Source organism: Saimiri boliviensis, chromosome 7 (genome assembly GCF_048565385.1).
Source record: "Saimiri boliviensis isolate mSaiBol1 chromosome 7, mSaiBol1.pri, whole genome shotgun sequence".
NCBI lineage: Eukaryota > Metazoa > Chordata > Mammalia > Primates > Cebidae > Saimiri > Saimiri boliviensis.
This window is the reverse complement of record NC_133455.1, coordinates 91743172-91757115: the sequence shown is the minus strand read 5'-3', so window position 1 is coordinate 91757115 and position 13944 is coordinate 91743172. Positions and strand designations below refer to the sequence as shown.

The 13944-nt window shown below is 43.9% G+C and overlaps 1 long non-coding RNA gene across 1 annotated transcript; it reads right to left on the bottom strand.

Annotated features, from left to right (window-relative positions):
* Positions 1–914: 914 nt before the first annotated feature.
* LOC141585157 (uncharacterized) lies at positions 915–13852 on the bottom strand. Its single transcript, XR_012518512.1, has 3 exons — positions 13756–13852; positions 2825–2924; positions 915–2213 (listed from the first exon to the last, which is right to left on the bottom strand). It is a non-coding gene; the product is annotated as an uncharacterized LOC141585157 (long non-coding RNA).
* Positions 13853–13944: the final 92 nt, after the last annotated feature.

The following is a 13944-nucleotide window of genomic DNA, read 5'->3' as shown; positions in this document are numbered from 1 at the left end:
TTAAGCTATAGCTTACATAACTTCCAGCCAATCAGCAACAAAAGACCCAAGAAGCTATTAACCACAGGTTTTTGTTTTATGGGGCTAAGGAGTTCCCCAGGATCCCGTGTGTGCAGTTAAACGTCAACTTATAGTTACCCCTTCCTCATTTTATTGCAAAAAATGTTACCCCGGGGTAGAGACTTAAAATGCTAATGCTATGTGCAATGTCGAAAGAGGCACAGCAAGCCGCTGCCCAGGTGCTGGAGAAACCTCTCCTGTATGCGCCCGACAAAACCCTGCCCTGTAGAAAAATCCTATAAAAGTAGCCACCATACTATCCTCCAGGAAACCCCCTCACCCTGTTTTCCTTCCACGGTGCTGGCTCCCTTGTGCACAAGCTAAATAAATGTCCTCTTTGCTACTATGTCTTGTGATCTCTCTTGATTTCTATCCTTGGAGATTACAAGAACCCAGGGTGCCAGTAACATATCCATGATATAACAGAACTGCATTTGTACTCCTTAAATGTATGCAAATTTAAAAAATTAAAACTAAAAACAAATAATAAGCATGTTTTCTAAAAAAGGAAAATACTATCCAAAAGTAAAAGTATCTTAGGTTTCATATTCCGAACATATCGCCATTATAGCACCTAATCCTAATCAATTTTTAAAACTTCTTAACTGATTTTTTTTTTTTTTAAACAGGGTTTTGCTCTTGTGGCCAGGCTGGAGTGCAATAGTGCCATCTCAGCTCACTGCAACCTCCATCTCCTGGGTTCAAGCGATTCTCCTGCCTCAGCCTCCCAGGTAGCTGGGATTACAGGCACCCGAAACTTTGCCCCTCTAATTTTTTTGTATTTTTAGTAGAGATGTTGGCCAGTCTGGTCTTGAACGCCTGACCTCAGGTGATCCACCTGCCTCAGCCTCCCCAAGTGCTGGGATTACAGGCTTGAGCCACCGTGCCCGCCCTTAACTGTCTTTTAATAGATCCTGAATAATTTTTGCTTACTCTGTCTTGTTTATCATTGTATCCTCCACATTCAGCTCAGAGTAGGCTTTAAAGGAAAGTTCACTAAATGGTCAATACTTACTGTATTGAGTTGGAAGTTGAAAATGATTGTCAACTCTATGAGTCCCTAATTCATTTGGTTTAGTCTTCATTTCTCATTAAAAATAGAGCAGGTAATAAGAAAACAATCTTTTTTTCTGAAATAATCTTAATAATGATCTCTTATAAGCTGAGAACCTTCCAGACTATGGCAAATATGAATGCAAATAACCATTGCTCCACATGAAACTCCCTTTAGCTCCTTCGAAAACAGCCCAGGAGAGGGGAGCCGTGATGAGCTCACAGGGGCTAGGGAGCACCATCCCTGAAAGAGGGCACTCTTCCCAGGAGAGGCCTCAGGGGCACACAATCGGGAAAGCAAGAAACTCATGGGAAGATCGTAGCAAGGGAAGGGAAAAGAGATGTGGATTGTCTTGTACACATGCTCAGAAGCCAGATGCTTTAGATAGAGTACCTCTTTCTCTTTTAGTGCTCATTGAAAAATAGCTCAGATTTAAGTAAAAGAAAAAACTGTAGTATTGGAAGAGAGACCTATACCAGGGTATATGAAAGCAGCCACTCCAGTGGGGATGAGAGAACAGCAATATGGTTTTTTATAGGCTGTTTTGTGTGATGACAGCTAAGAATATGCTCCTCAGAAAAATGCATATGTACTTACATTAACTACATTTTGCCTGGATTTCCAAGGAATTCAAGACTCCACTGCATCTCCTGCTCTCTGAAGCGCCACTACCAGACCCCACACCCCAGTGTTACCAAGCTATGGGCTCACTGTTCCACACATATAGAAAACAATAGTATGGTACTGGCTTTTATGGAGGAAAAAAGCTTTATTGCAGGTTAGCTGGCCAGGAGACAGGGGGCAGTACTCAGATCTGTCTCCCAGAGCTGGGGGCTGGGGACAGGTTTTATAGGCAGAGAGTAGCTATGAGGAAGAAAGGAAGGTGCAATGAGGTGGTGTTGGGTCCTTGGCTTTTAACTTCATACTGCAACAAAACAGGGCATTTCTCACTTCTTAATTGCGCCGAGTCCCTTGATCTGAGTACTTAAGTTCGGCTTATGGTTGACATTTTCCTTCACGTTAGCTCCACAGTCTCAAATCTGGTATTCTCGGTTCTCTGTGTGTGCTCTGATTACTTGACTTGCAACCTGGGGGTCTGCTGCAATTGAAAAACAACTCATCATTTTGTTAAACATTGTTAACAGACAACATTGAACCAGATTGAATTGGTTCTGTGGTTACACTGAGTTAAGAAGCTCTGATCAGGCTGGGCGTGGTGACTCACACTTGTAACTCCAGCACTTGGGAGGCCAAGGTGGGTGGATTACCTGCGATCAGGAGTTTGAGACAAGCCTGATCAATATGATGAAACCCCATCTCTACTAAAAATACACACACACACACACACACACACACACACACACACACTTAGCCAGGTGTGGTGGCAGGAGCCTGTAGTCCCAGCTACTCAGGAGGCTGGGACAGGAAAATTGCTTGAACCAAGTAGGTGGAGGTTGCAGTGAGCCAAGATCATGCCACTGCACTCCAGCCTGGGCGACAGAGCAAGACTCCATCCCCCCACCCCTCAAAAAAGCTCTGATCAAAATACTCTGAATGTCCCTCCATGTTAATGTTCTGCACCATTGTGATGTACCTAAATTTTAATTTCAGGCCTGACAGTTTAGGTATTAATAAGGACAGTTTGTAAAAGCCGCAGAGTATCACGCATTTGGTGGTCAAGGAGGCCTTCCTCTCTCCCACCCTCCTCACCTTCTCCTCTGCTCTTCACTTGGGCTCCTCCTCCTCAGAAAACTTTCTTCTTTGTGCAAGGGGGTTCAACACAGCATCAATTCAGCCTTCCCCAGGGAGCCTGTCCAAAAGAAATAGCATGCATCAGGAACATTGCCTCTAACCCACTTCTATTTATTTAAAGTCACTTGGAGACCATTTCCAAAGAGCCTGTGCACTGTAAACACTACAGGTAGTTACCCTTCTCGAATAGGAACTGTGTGTATAAACACACGGCTCTCCAGTGGCTTCTGGTAAATCCATATTAACACACAGGAAGAACATAATGAGTCCATGTCTCTCTGGGAAATTTTTAATGATCCCGATCAACACAGAGATTTCTTTCCATCCCAGGGAAAAGGACATAAATATAAACTGAGTGGAGCCTTCACATCTTTGTGGATGATTAGAGAATGTCTGTCCAAGTTGTGAGAGAGAACACAGTTGAGGGTGGGAATCAAGAAGATCCAAATCAGAGGCAGGACAGGTGTGTTCCTGGGAAGCTTCAATAAAAGACACCAAGAAAGAAGACAAGGGCATTCCCAAGTAAGGGCCAGATGCCTCGATGCATCCTCAGGTCATGCTGTGTTGTTATGTTGTCCTGTGCTGCATCACTCAGTCATTCATTTCAGGAAACATGCTCTGCACACTCTTTCTTTCAGTGTTTTTTCTAGGATATTGTACATTCTCTCCATGGTCTAGAAGAGTAGGCCAATAGACTCGGATCCAAATCAGGACAATTTCAAAAACAAAAGTTGGGGTAAAGACAATGAGTTGCCTTTAATTTTTTTTTTCTTTTTTTTTTTTATTGCATTTTAGGTTTGGGGGTACATGTGAAGAACATGCAAGATTGTTGCATAGGTACACACATGGCAGCGTAATTTGCTGCCTTCCTCCCCATCACGTATATCTGGTATTTCTCCCCATGCTATCTCTCCCCAACTCCCCACCCCCTGCTGTCCCTCTATTTCCCCCCGACAGACCCTGGGGTGTGATGCTCCCCTCCCTGTGTCCATGTGTTCTCATTATTCATTTTTTTCTTTTTTTTTGGCTAATCAAGATCATAAAACAAAACAATTATCACAATCATTTTGCAAGATATTTTAATAGCCTAAGTGGAAAAGGACTGCTAAAGACAAAATTACAACAAATTTATAGATCTAAATGGTATTATTTTTTTTTTTGGTAAGTTTTGAGACAGGGTCTTTTACTCTGTCACCCATGCTGGAGTCCAGTAGCAGTGGCATGAGCCTGGCTCACAGCAGCCTTGACCTCCTAGGTTCAAGCCATGCCCTCACAAGCACCTTCTTCACATGGCATTAGGAGAGCGTGAAGGGGGAGGTGCCACACATTTTTAAGCCATCAGATCTGTGACATCCTACGTTCAAGCTATCTCCTCTCTTCAGCCTCCCCACTAGCTGGGACCACAGGCCACCGCATCACCCATGCCTAGCTAATTTTTAAGTTTTTTGGTAGAGATAGGGTGGGGGTCTTACCATGCTGTGCAAGCTAGTTTTGAACTCTTGGGCTCAGGTAATCCTCCTCCCTTGGTCTCCCAAAGTGCCCAGATTATAGGCATGAGCCATGGCACTGGCCTAATTGGCTTTTTTGTCTTTTTTGAGACGGAGTCTCACTCTGTAATCAAGGCTGGAGTGCAGTGGCACGATCTCGGCTCACCACAACCTCTGCCTCCTAGGTTCAAGCAATTCTCCTGCCTTAGCCCCTGAGTAGCTGGGATTACAGGTGCACACCACCAGGCCAGGCTAATTTTTGTATTTTTTTGTAGAGATGGGGATTCACAATGTTGGCCAGGCTGGTCTTGAACTCCTGACCTCAGGTGATCCCCCTGCCTTGGCCTCCCAAAGTGCTAGGATTACAGGGATGAGCCACTGTGCCCATTGCAAATCAAGCACTAAGTTGAGAATTAAAATAGGCTGATACAATGCAATGGCTATTAACATACAGTGATCAAGCAAAGCCTCTGTGCCCTGCCCTAGTGTACAGCGCTCTGCTTCTGGCTGCAGCCTGCCTCTCCCCCTCATCTCTGCACTCTCTTTTCTCCCCCTTTGCATCCCAGCCACATTGGGTTTTTCTGTTTCCAAACCTGTCATACTTGATCTCACCTTGTGGCCTATGTTAGTCCGTTCTCACACTGCTACAAAGAACTACCTGAGAATGGGTAATTTATCAAGAAAAGAGGTTTAATTGGCTCACAGTTCCATGGGCTTAACAGGAAGCATGACTGTGAAACCTCAGGAAACTTAAAGTCGTGGTGGAAAGAAAATGGGAAGCAAGCACTTTCTTCACATGGCGTCAGGAGAGAGCGAAGGGGGAAGTGCCACACACTTTTAAACCATCAGATCTTGTGAGAACTCATGATCATGAGAGCAGCAAGGGTGAAATCCACCCACATGATCCAATCACCTCCCACCAGGCCTCTCTTCCAATTCAACATGAGATTGGGCATGGAGACAAATCTAAGCCACATCACAGCCCTTACACTAGGTGCTTTTCTTGCCTGGAATGTTCTTTCCCACTTGTCACTCAGATCTCATTTAAATGTCACCTCCTCTGCACAGAGGCTTTGCTCGATCACCGTATGTTAAGAGCCATTGCATTGCATCAGCCTATTTTAATTCTCAATTTAGTGCTTATCATTACCATTTATTTATCTTGTTTAACTTATTTTTATATTTGTTTATTATTATTATTGTTATTTTTTGAGACAAGAGTTTCGCTCTTGTTGCCAAGGCTGGAGTGCAACGGCGAGATCTCGGCTCACTGCAACCTCTGCCTCCTGGGTTCAAGCGATTCTCCTGTCTCAGCCTCCTGAGTAGCTGGGATTACAGGCATGCGCCACCACGTCCAGCTAATTTTGTATTTTTAGTAGAGGCAGGGTTTCCCCATGTTGGTCAGGCTGGTCTTGAACTCCCGACCTCAGGTGATCCGCCCATCTTGGCCTACCAAAGTGCTGGGATTACAGGCATAAGCCACCGCGCCTGGCTTGTTTATTTTTTATCTCTACCTGCTACTAGAATACAACTTCCCCATAGGTAAGTCTTTATTTTTGATATTGTAGAAGTGTCTCAGTGCACCATTGTGAATATTAGTTTTCTATGGTGTATAATGTGAGTTGAAAAATATGGGTACAAAGGCTGAAAGAAGAATCCTGGATAACAGACTGCAAAACAAACCAAAACCAACCCAGAAAACTTACAGTATAAGATTCACTATTAAAAGAATACCAACTTGGAAAGACTTCTATAAAATGCTTCCTTGAGGTCCAGTCTACTAGGCCTGGGTTGAACTCCTTTTTCAGGTAGGCAGTCTCAATTTTTGAAAAGCAATAAATATTCCTCATGAAAGCTTCTCCCTGTTTCACAAGCAGACGCTCCTTTCAAACTTCAATATCTCCCAGCCTTTTATTCTCAATACAAAAAGACATAAGCCCCATGGCCAAGTTAGCACAAATCTAGGACAAATCTAAGGTGTTCATATCACTACATGCTCACACATGTACACAGAGGGCCTTGAATCATTCACTCACCTCTCTTTAAAAACAAAAAAGAAAGGATCATTTCACTTTGGATAAAAGAGGAGTAGAACCCTTCCTCCTAGTAGTTCTAGCCCATGAGTTCAATGGGACTTCAAAGTTAACTTTTCTCAAAGAGGCAGCCTCCTGTGGGCACTAAGAACGTGGACTTGTGAGCAGACTGTCAGGTGAGTGGCAAATCCTGGCACAGGTGCTTCTTAGTTGTGTCAGTTGGGCAATCACAACCCCTCTGTGCTGCAGTTTTCTTTTTTGCAAAACAGTGGCAATAACAACACCTAATTTTAAGGGTTGTTATGAGGATTAAAATGATTACACGTACAAAACAGTAAATGCTCCATAAGTGTTAGTTATTACCACACCTGGTGGTTCTCAACTTTTGTGTATCGAAGAATTGCCTAGTGTGCTTGTTACCAGTGCAGATTTCCTGACCCACTCCCCAGAAAGTATAATTTGTTAGAGCTGGAGGGAGCCAAGAAATAGGAAATTTTAGGGCAGAGTCCAGAGGGCCAACTGCTACATTTTCTAGCCAAACCCAGCTCTCTTTGGTAAGTCAACATACATTCACTTACAATTTAAGATAAAATCCAGGGAAGAAAAAGAATTAAATATACTCCTTTATCATCTGTTTCTGGTGTCTCAAATGTTGGGTTCTGTAACACTTTCCTGGTGGGTTTTCCATAGCCTGATACACAGCACATTCTCCTGCCTCCCACTCTAGCCAGTAATCTTTCTTCTTACCCATCTCTTGCTATAATTACAGCTCTCATATGCCTGTAAGTGGTTTCTATAGTCTTCCTAGATTATTTAGCTAATCAATAACAACATCTGCTTCTTCTTGTTTTTCCTGTAAGGTGAATCTCTTCAGTCTTAATCATTTTAGTTTCTCTTTTAGCACATTCTCACCAATACCAGGAACAAATGAGCCAATCATCATTACAATGTATCTGCAGTCCTGAAGGATGTAATTCCAGCAACTAATGCAAACACAGTGGTGCACTTGGAGGTGAAAGTAAAGTTCATGGTTCTGATCCTTGCTTAATTCAGCACATTATCACCTAGCTTTAAAGAAAACCACACATCTACAACCATCTGATCTTTGACAAACCTGACAAAAACAAGCAATGGAGAAAGAATTCCCTGTTTAATAAATGATGTTGGGCAAACAGGCTAGCCATGTGCAGAAAGCAGAAACTGGACCCCTTCCTGACACCTTATTAAAAAAATAGCTCCAGATGGATTAAAGATTTAAACATAAGAACACCATAAAAACCCTAGAATAAAACCTAGGCAATACCATTCAGGACATAGGCTGGGCAAGGACTTCATGACTAAAACACCAAAAGCAATGGCAACAAAACCAAAATAGACAAATGGGATTGAATTAAAATTAAGAGCTTCTGCACAGCAAAAGAAACTATCAATAGAGTGAACTGGCAACCAACAGAATGGGGAAAAAATTTTGCAAGCTACCCATCTGACAAAGGGCTAATATCCAGAATCTACAAAGAACTAAAACAAATTTACAAGAAAAAAACAAACAACCCCATCAAAAAGTGGGCAAAGGGTATGAACAGACACTTTCAAAAGAAGACATTTACGTGGCCAACAAAGATATGAAAAAATGCTTATCATCACTGGTCATCAGAGAAATGCAAATCAAAACCACATTGAAATGCCATATCATGCCAGTTAGACTGGTGACCATTAAAAAATCTGGAGACAACAGATGCTGGAGAGGATGTGGAGAAATAGGAACACTTTTACACTGTTGGTGGGAGTGTAAATTAGTTCAACCATTGTGGAAAACAGTGTGGTGATTCCTCAAGGATCTAGAAATAGAAATACCATTTGACCCAGCAATCCTATTACTGGGTATATACTCAAAGGATTATAAATTGTTCTGTTATAAAGACACATGCACACATATGTTTATTGTGGCACTGTTTACAATAGCAAAGACTTGGAACCAACCCAAATGCCCACCAATGATAGACTGGATAAAGAAAATGTGGTACATATACACCATGAAATACAATGCAGCCATAAGAAAGGATAAGTTCATATGTTTGCAGGGACGTGGATGAAGCTGGAAACCATCATTATCAGCAAATTAACACAACAGAAAACCAAACACCACATGTTCTCACTCATAAGCGGGTGTCGAACAATGAGAACACATGGACACAGGGAGGGTAACATCACACGCTGGATTCTGTTGAGGGTTGTGGGGGATAGGGGAGGGATAGCAGGGTGTGGGGGAATTGGGGAGGAATAACAGTAGGAGAAATACCTAACGTAGGTGACAGGGGGATGAATGCAGCAAACCGCATGTGTATACCTATGTAATAATCCTGCATGATCTGCACATGTACCCCAGAACTTGAAGTATAATAATAATAATAATAAAACCTTAGGGAAAAAAGACCTAGAAAACACCATTTGGACATTGGCCTTGGCAAACAATTTATGACTACGTCTTCAAAAGCAGTGGCAACAAAAACAAAGATTGAGTAATGTGCCTTGAATAAACTTAAGAAAAGTAAAGAAAAGAAAACTATCAGGAGAAGGCATGGGAGAAGAGGAAGAGAAGCTGGGTCTGTGACGTAAGTTGACATGAGAATACTGCAGCAATAGAGAGATGGCAGAAACTGGACATGGTCTTCTTGCATCTTCTGAAGCACAGAGAGCCAAAAAGAATGGTTTGTCTGCCAGCAAAACTAACAGACATTGCAAGTGGCTATGGGGCAAATTCCATGGAGAGAAGGCCCTGAACATAGCTGGCAAGCGAAACTGATGCTGAGAGCCCTGGGGGAGATACAGCTGGGTCTTGGCAGATTAGACATTGATTCTCGAGTCGACATCGCTTACCCAGTGGTAGGTGCAAATGTTCAGAGTCCTTTAAAGAACCCAGACAGTGGGTGTTACACCAGTATGGACTGACAAATCGTATTTCTTCAGACCAAGGAACAGACTTTATAGCTCATCACGTCTAACAATGGGCAGAGCCATCCTCCTCAGAATAATAGTGTGCCCAAGAAGTGTAATGGGCAAATGAAACATTGGTTGCTTAAAGCAGGGGGAGATAAAGCCACAGACGGCTGGCATACCTGCCTTTACTGTGTGTGGGTCACACTCAATATGAGTGGGACTAAAGTAGTGTTAGCGTCCCTACTAGATTGATTCTTTCTTATTCTGGTGGGTCTGGGGAAGGGGGTTGGGTAAGGGTGCCGGGATGAGTCTGCAATGCTTGTCAAGTGGGAATGGGGAGGATGCTGGGAATGAGGACTATACCTTTTTTTCTTTTCTTTTTTTCTTTTTTTTTTTGAGACGGAGTTTCGCTCTTGTTACCCAGGCTGGAGTGCAATGGCGCGATCTTGGCTCACCGCTACCTCCGCCTCCTGGGCTCAGGCAATTCTCCTGCCTCAGCCTCCTAAGTAGCTGGGATTACAGGCACGCGCCACCATGCCCAGCTAATTTTTTGTATTTTTAGTAGAGACGGGGTTTCACCATGTTGACCAGGTTGGTCTCGATCTCTCGACCTTGTGATCCACCCGCCTCGGCCTCCCAAAGTGCTGGGATTACAGGCTTGAGCCACCGCGCCCGGCCTATACCTTTTTTTCTGTCTTCCCCACACCACTCCAATGTAATTGTTTTTTCCTATTTGATTCAATGGTCAGTGATTCAAAGCAGAACCAAGGCTGCAACTACAAGTGCTGGAAGCAAGGGTGATTCCAATCAAGAAACCGTGACTATGCTTTAAAACCTTTATATTAGAAATCCTTAAAATCCTCACAGGGCAGTTTATACTCACCCATTATCTGTCGAATTGGTGCTGTGAATGTAACTGTATTGTCTGGTGGTAAAGAAAACTCCTACTAGTTCTGTTTCTATGTAATTCTACCCTATATGAATGGGAGTAGAATGAGAGGGAGGTTCTTGCTAGACCAGTATTATGCCTGTAATCTAGACCATCACAGTTGCCAAACCTAATATCACTCTCAAAGGTGAAAAAGCTTGGTTACAAATAAAAAGAAGGAGGAATTATAGCTGAGGGTAAAGGAATAAATAAATGAGTTATGCAATAAGGGAAATATAATGTTACATTAATGCCTTGAAAGAGATTCAGTACAAGAGATAACATTGTCTCTTAGCTCAATTATAACAGATTTCTGAAAGGCTGAAGACACACATTCACTGAGATCAATCCTGGTTTTGGACTCTGAGAGATTGAATGGAAGCCTACAAACCTGAGCAGCCTTGCCCTGGGAGACATGCTCATGCAATGTGCTGTTGTGATGCCCTGTTAATGACTAAATGGCACTTTAGTAATGTGCTTGTATCTATGAGTTCTATATTGAGAGGTGTTCTATATTGTTCCATAAGAGTTCTATATTGCCATAAGAAGTGTGTAGCCAGAGACCAGCGAGTGGACTGTGAAGAAATAAGAAATGTATATATTTGGTCAATCACCAGTCTTCTGCACACAGTTTCTAAAACCCTTGGAATCTCCGAAAGTGGTAAGTGTCTTTTTGCATCAATGAAGTGAGTGATGGCTGTGGGCTCCTGCATGACCTCTAGATGGGGGCTGGTTGCCAGGGGAATCAACCATGTGATCAGAGTGTTTGAGCTTTCAGCCCTACACCTCAACCTCTGAGAAGGAGAAAGAAGAAAGGTTGAATTAATCATGAGTGGCCAATGATTTAATCAAGCATGACTATGTAATAAAATCTTCATTTAAAAAAACCCCAGAAATAACAGAATTTGGAGAGCTTCCACATTGCTGAATACATGGAGGGTGGCACAACCTGAGAGAGCATAGAAGCTCCATGCCCCTTCCCTGTATCTTGCCCTATGAATCAATTCCATCTGGATGTTCCTGAGTTCCTTTTAGGATAAATGAGGAGTAGTAAGTAAAGTGCTTTCCTGAGTTCTATGAGCAGCTCTTAGAAAATTTTGAAATTGGGAAGGGAGTCATGAGAAATTCTTGTTTTGCAGCCAAGTTAGACAGAAGTCATAGGTAATCTAGGAACCTACTGCCTGTGATTGGCACCTGAAGTTGAGAGCAATCTTGTGGCCATTAACCTGTGTGGAGGGGGTCCAGGTGAACTTGGGTTACTGTCACAATTGAATCGTAGGACACCCAGTTAGTGTCCATCAAAAAGTGGAGAATTGTTTAGAAACCTCTGCACATTTTGGTGACCAGTTTTGTGTGAGTGTGTAGAGAAAAACAGTTTGTTTCTCCTGTACATCTGGTGTTGGAAGTGGTAAGAGTACCACCTGTAAGAGTGGTAAGAGTACAAAAGAAAAACATTGCTTTTCCCTATAACCTCAGAAGCAGAGCTGCTCTCCATATCAGAGTCTTCGCGTAATCTGGAGCTACCCACACCCTCCGCATATGTCCAGGGAACTCAGGCTGCCTCTGCTTTCTCTTGCAGCAAGAGAGAAAAAGGTAAGACATCAAGAAATGAAACAAAAGAGATGCAATTCTCACAACAAAAGTGTCATCTTAAAAGGTATGTGAAAAGTTGCTTACTATTCCCCTAATTTATTTATTTCCTGAGTGCCTGGTTTGTGTAGCAGGTATTTTAGATGGTAGGAGCTTGCTCTGTAGCAGGGAAGGAAGAAAAAAAATAAATATCTAATGCCAGAGAGTGATGAGTGTTACTAAAGAAAAGCAAAATAAGAAAGTGTTGAGGTCAGTGAGGTGTGCTGCTGCTTCAGCTAGGATAACAGGGAAGGATTTTCTGGGGAGTGACTTTCAGCAAAGCCTGAGCAAGCCATGTGGATATCTTAAGGAAGTGCTTTCCAGAAAGAGGAAGCGCCAAGTCAAAGGTCTTAAAGTGGCATTGGGTTACGTGTGCACCAAGAAAAACAAGTGCTGGCTGGGAGTGAGTGGGTAAGATGGAGATGATGTTGAAAACATGGCTAGAAAATCTCTACTGTCAGTAGACACACAATTCTCTCACTTTGGCATGATCAGGCATTCCCCGTTTTAAAGTTGGGATGACAGTGTTCTGGAAAAATATACAAGTAGTTCCAAAAGATAGAAAAAATTTAATGATTAAAATAAACTTCTTCATAAGAAGTCTCCAGCCTTCATTCATGGATTCATCTGCATGATATATACAAAACTCTCACGGCCCAGGAGTATGACCCTTTTGTTATTCTCCCACACGTTCACACTCTAGTGTAAAGCATAAGTTATAAATCTTCCTTCATTCATAGCCTTCTCATCTCTGTGTAACTGAGATAAAACATGTTTTGCAGATAATTTTCAAAGGCCAGTGTTTTATGTTCTTTGTAAAATAAAAAGTCCAAGGCTAGACATCATTTAAATGGAACACTCCACCCTAAAATACTTTTTGGCTCCCCCTTACACTTTAAAGTATTCACATTAGAAACATCTCAAGGTTACACCAGGAAAACCACTTAGCCAGGATGGCAGGAGGGTTTTGATTGCTGGTGGCTTGCCAGGTTGGAGGAACCTGGAGCAGCCAAAGGTGGAAGTCCACTCTTCCTTCCTGTGGAGAGAAATTCTCCATGTTATTTCCATACCTTTTCTTACAGCTTTTGCTCTGGATGACTTTTCAAGGATGTTTGTGTAGCAAACATCTTTGACGTCTTTGAAGATTTAGATAGTGTCTCCCTTTGGAGCAGAAGCCAGATTTGTTTCCCGACCAGGATGATAATGTATCCTCTGGGGAAAGGCAGTTCACACCACACCTCTGGGGCCAACTGTGTAGGACTCGTTGTCTTGCTCACCAAAAGGGGCTGGCGGGAGGGAAGTATGGTGGCGGCTCCTCCCGCCCACTCCCAGATCTGTCCAGAGGAGCGCAGACACCTCGGGAAACTCGGGAAACTCGGGAAACTCCCCAGCGCTCGCCTCCCGCCTGGCCCCAGGGGCCCAGATTAGCCTGATGAGGACGTGGGAGCCGGGTGGCGTGAATAGCTGGAGTGGAGGAGGCAGGGAGGCCAGGAGACCAAGGCGTAGTGAGAACTACACAACTACTCCTGGCCATGGGTCAAAGGTACGCCCTAGACAGGCGTGCACTTGAAGGTGAGGATGCGGAGCGGCCGGTATAGGACTTGTGGCTGGTGTCCTCGGCCCATTTCCTTGCCCCAGAAGTCGCTGGTGTAGATGCCCCAGTCGAGCGGGGCACCGGGCCGCACGTTGGGTTGTTCACAGTCGCCCACAAGTCGTCGTGCACGAACTCACCCCGCAGGGAGCGAGGGAGCAGCCGTAGCACAGGCAGCTCCCCGGGCCATCAACACCTCCTCCTCCCCACTGCAAACGTCCGGATCGTGCTCCCCCAGACCCAATACACAAACACCCCAAAAAACTGAAAACCCATGGGAGTACCTTCTGATTGCAGCAGCGCTTGCGCCGCCCTTGAGTCCCAGACGGAGAGAGTTTGCGCGCAGGTGGAGCGGGGATCCCGGTGCGCGGCTGCCCAGGAGAGGCGGGGAAGGGCATACCGGGGTCCCGCCTGCGGTGCCCGGCTGTGCTCGCCCCAAGCCCCGCCCCCGTTGTTCTCCCCCGAGTGGGGCT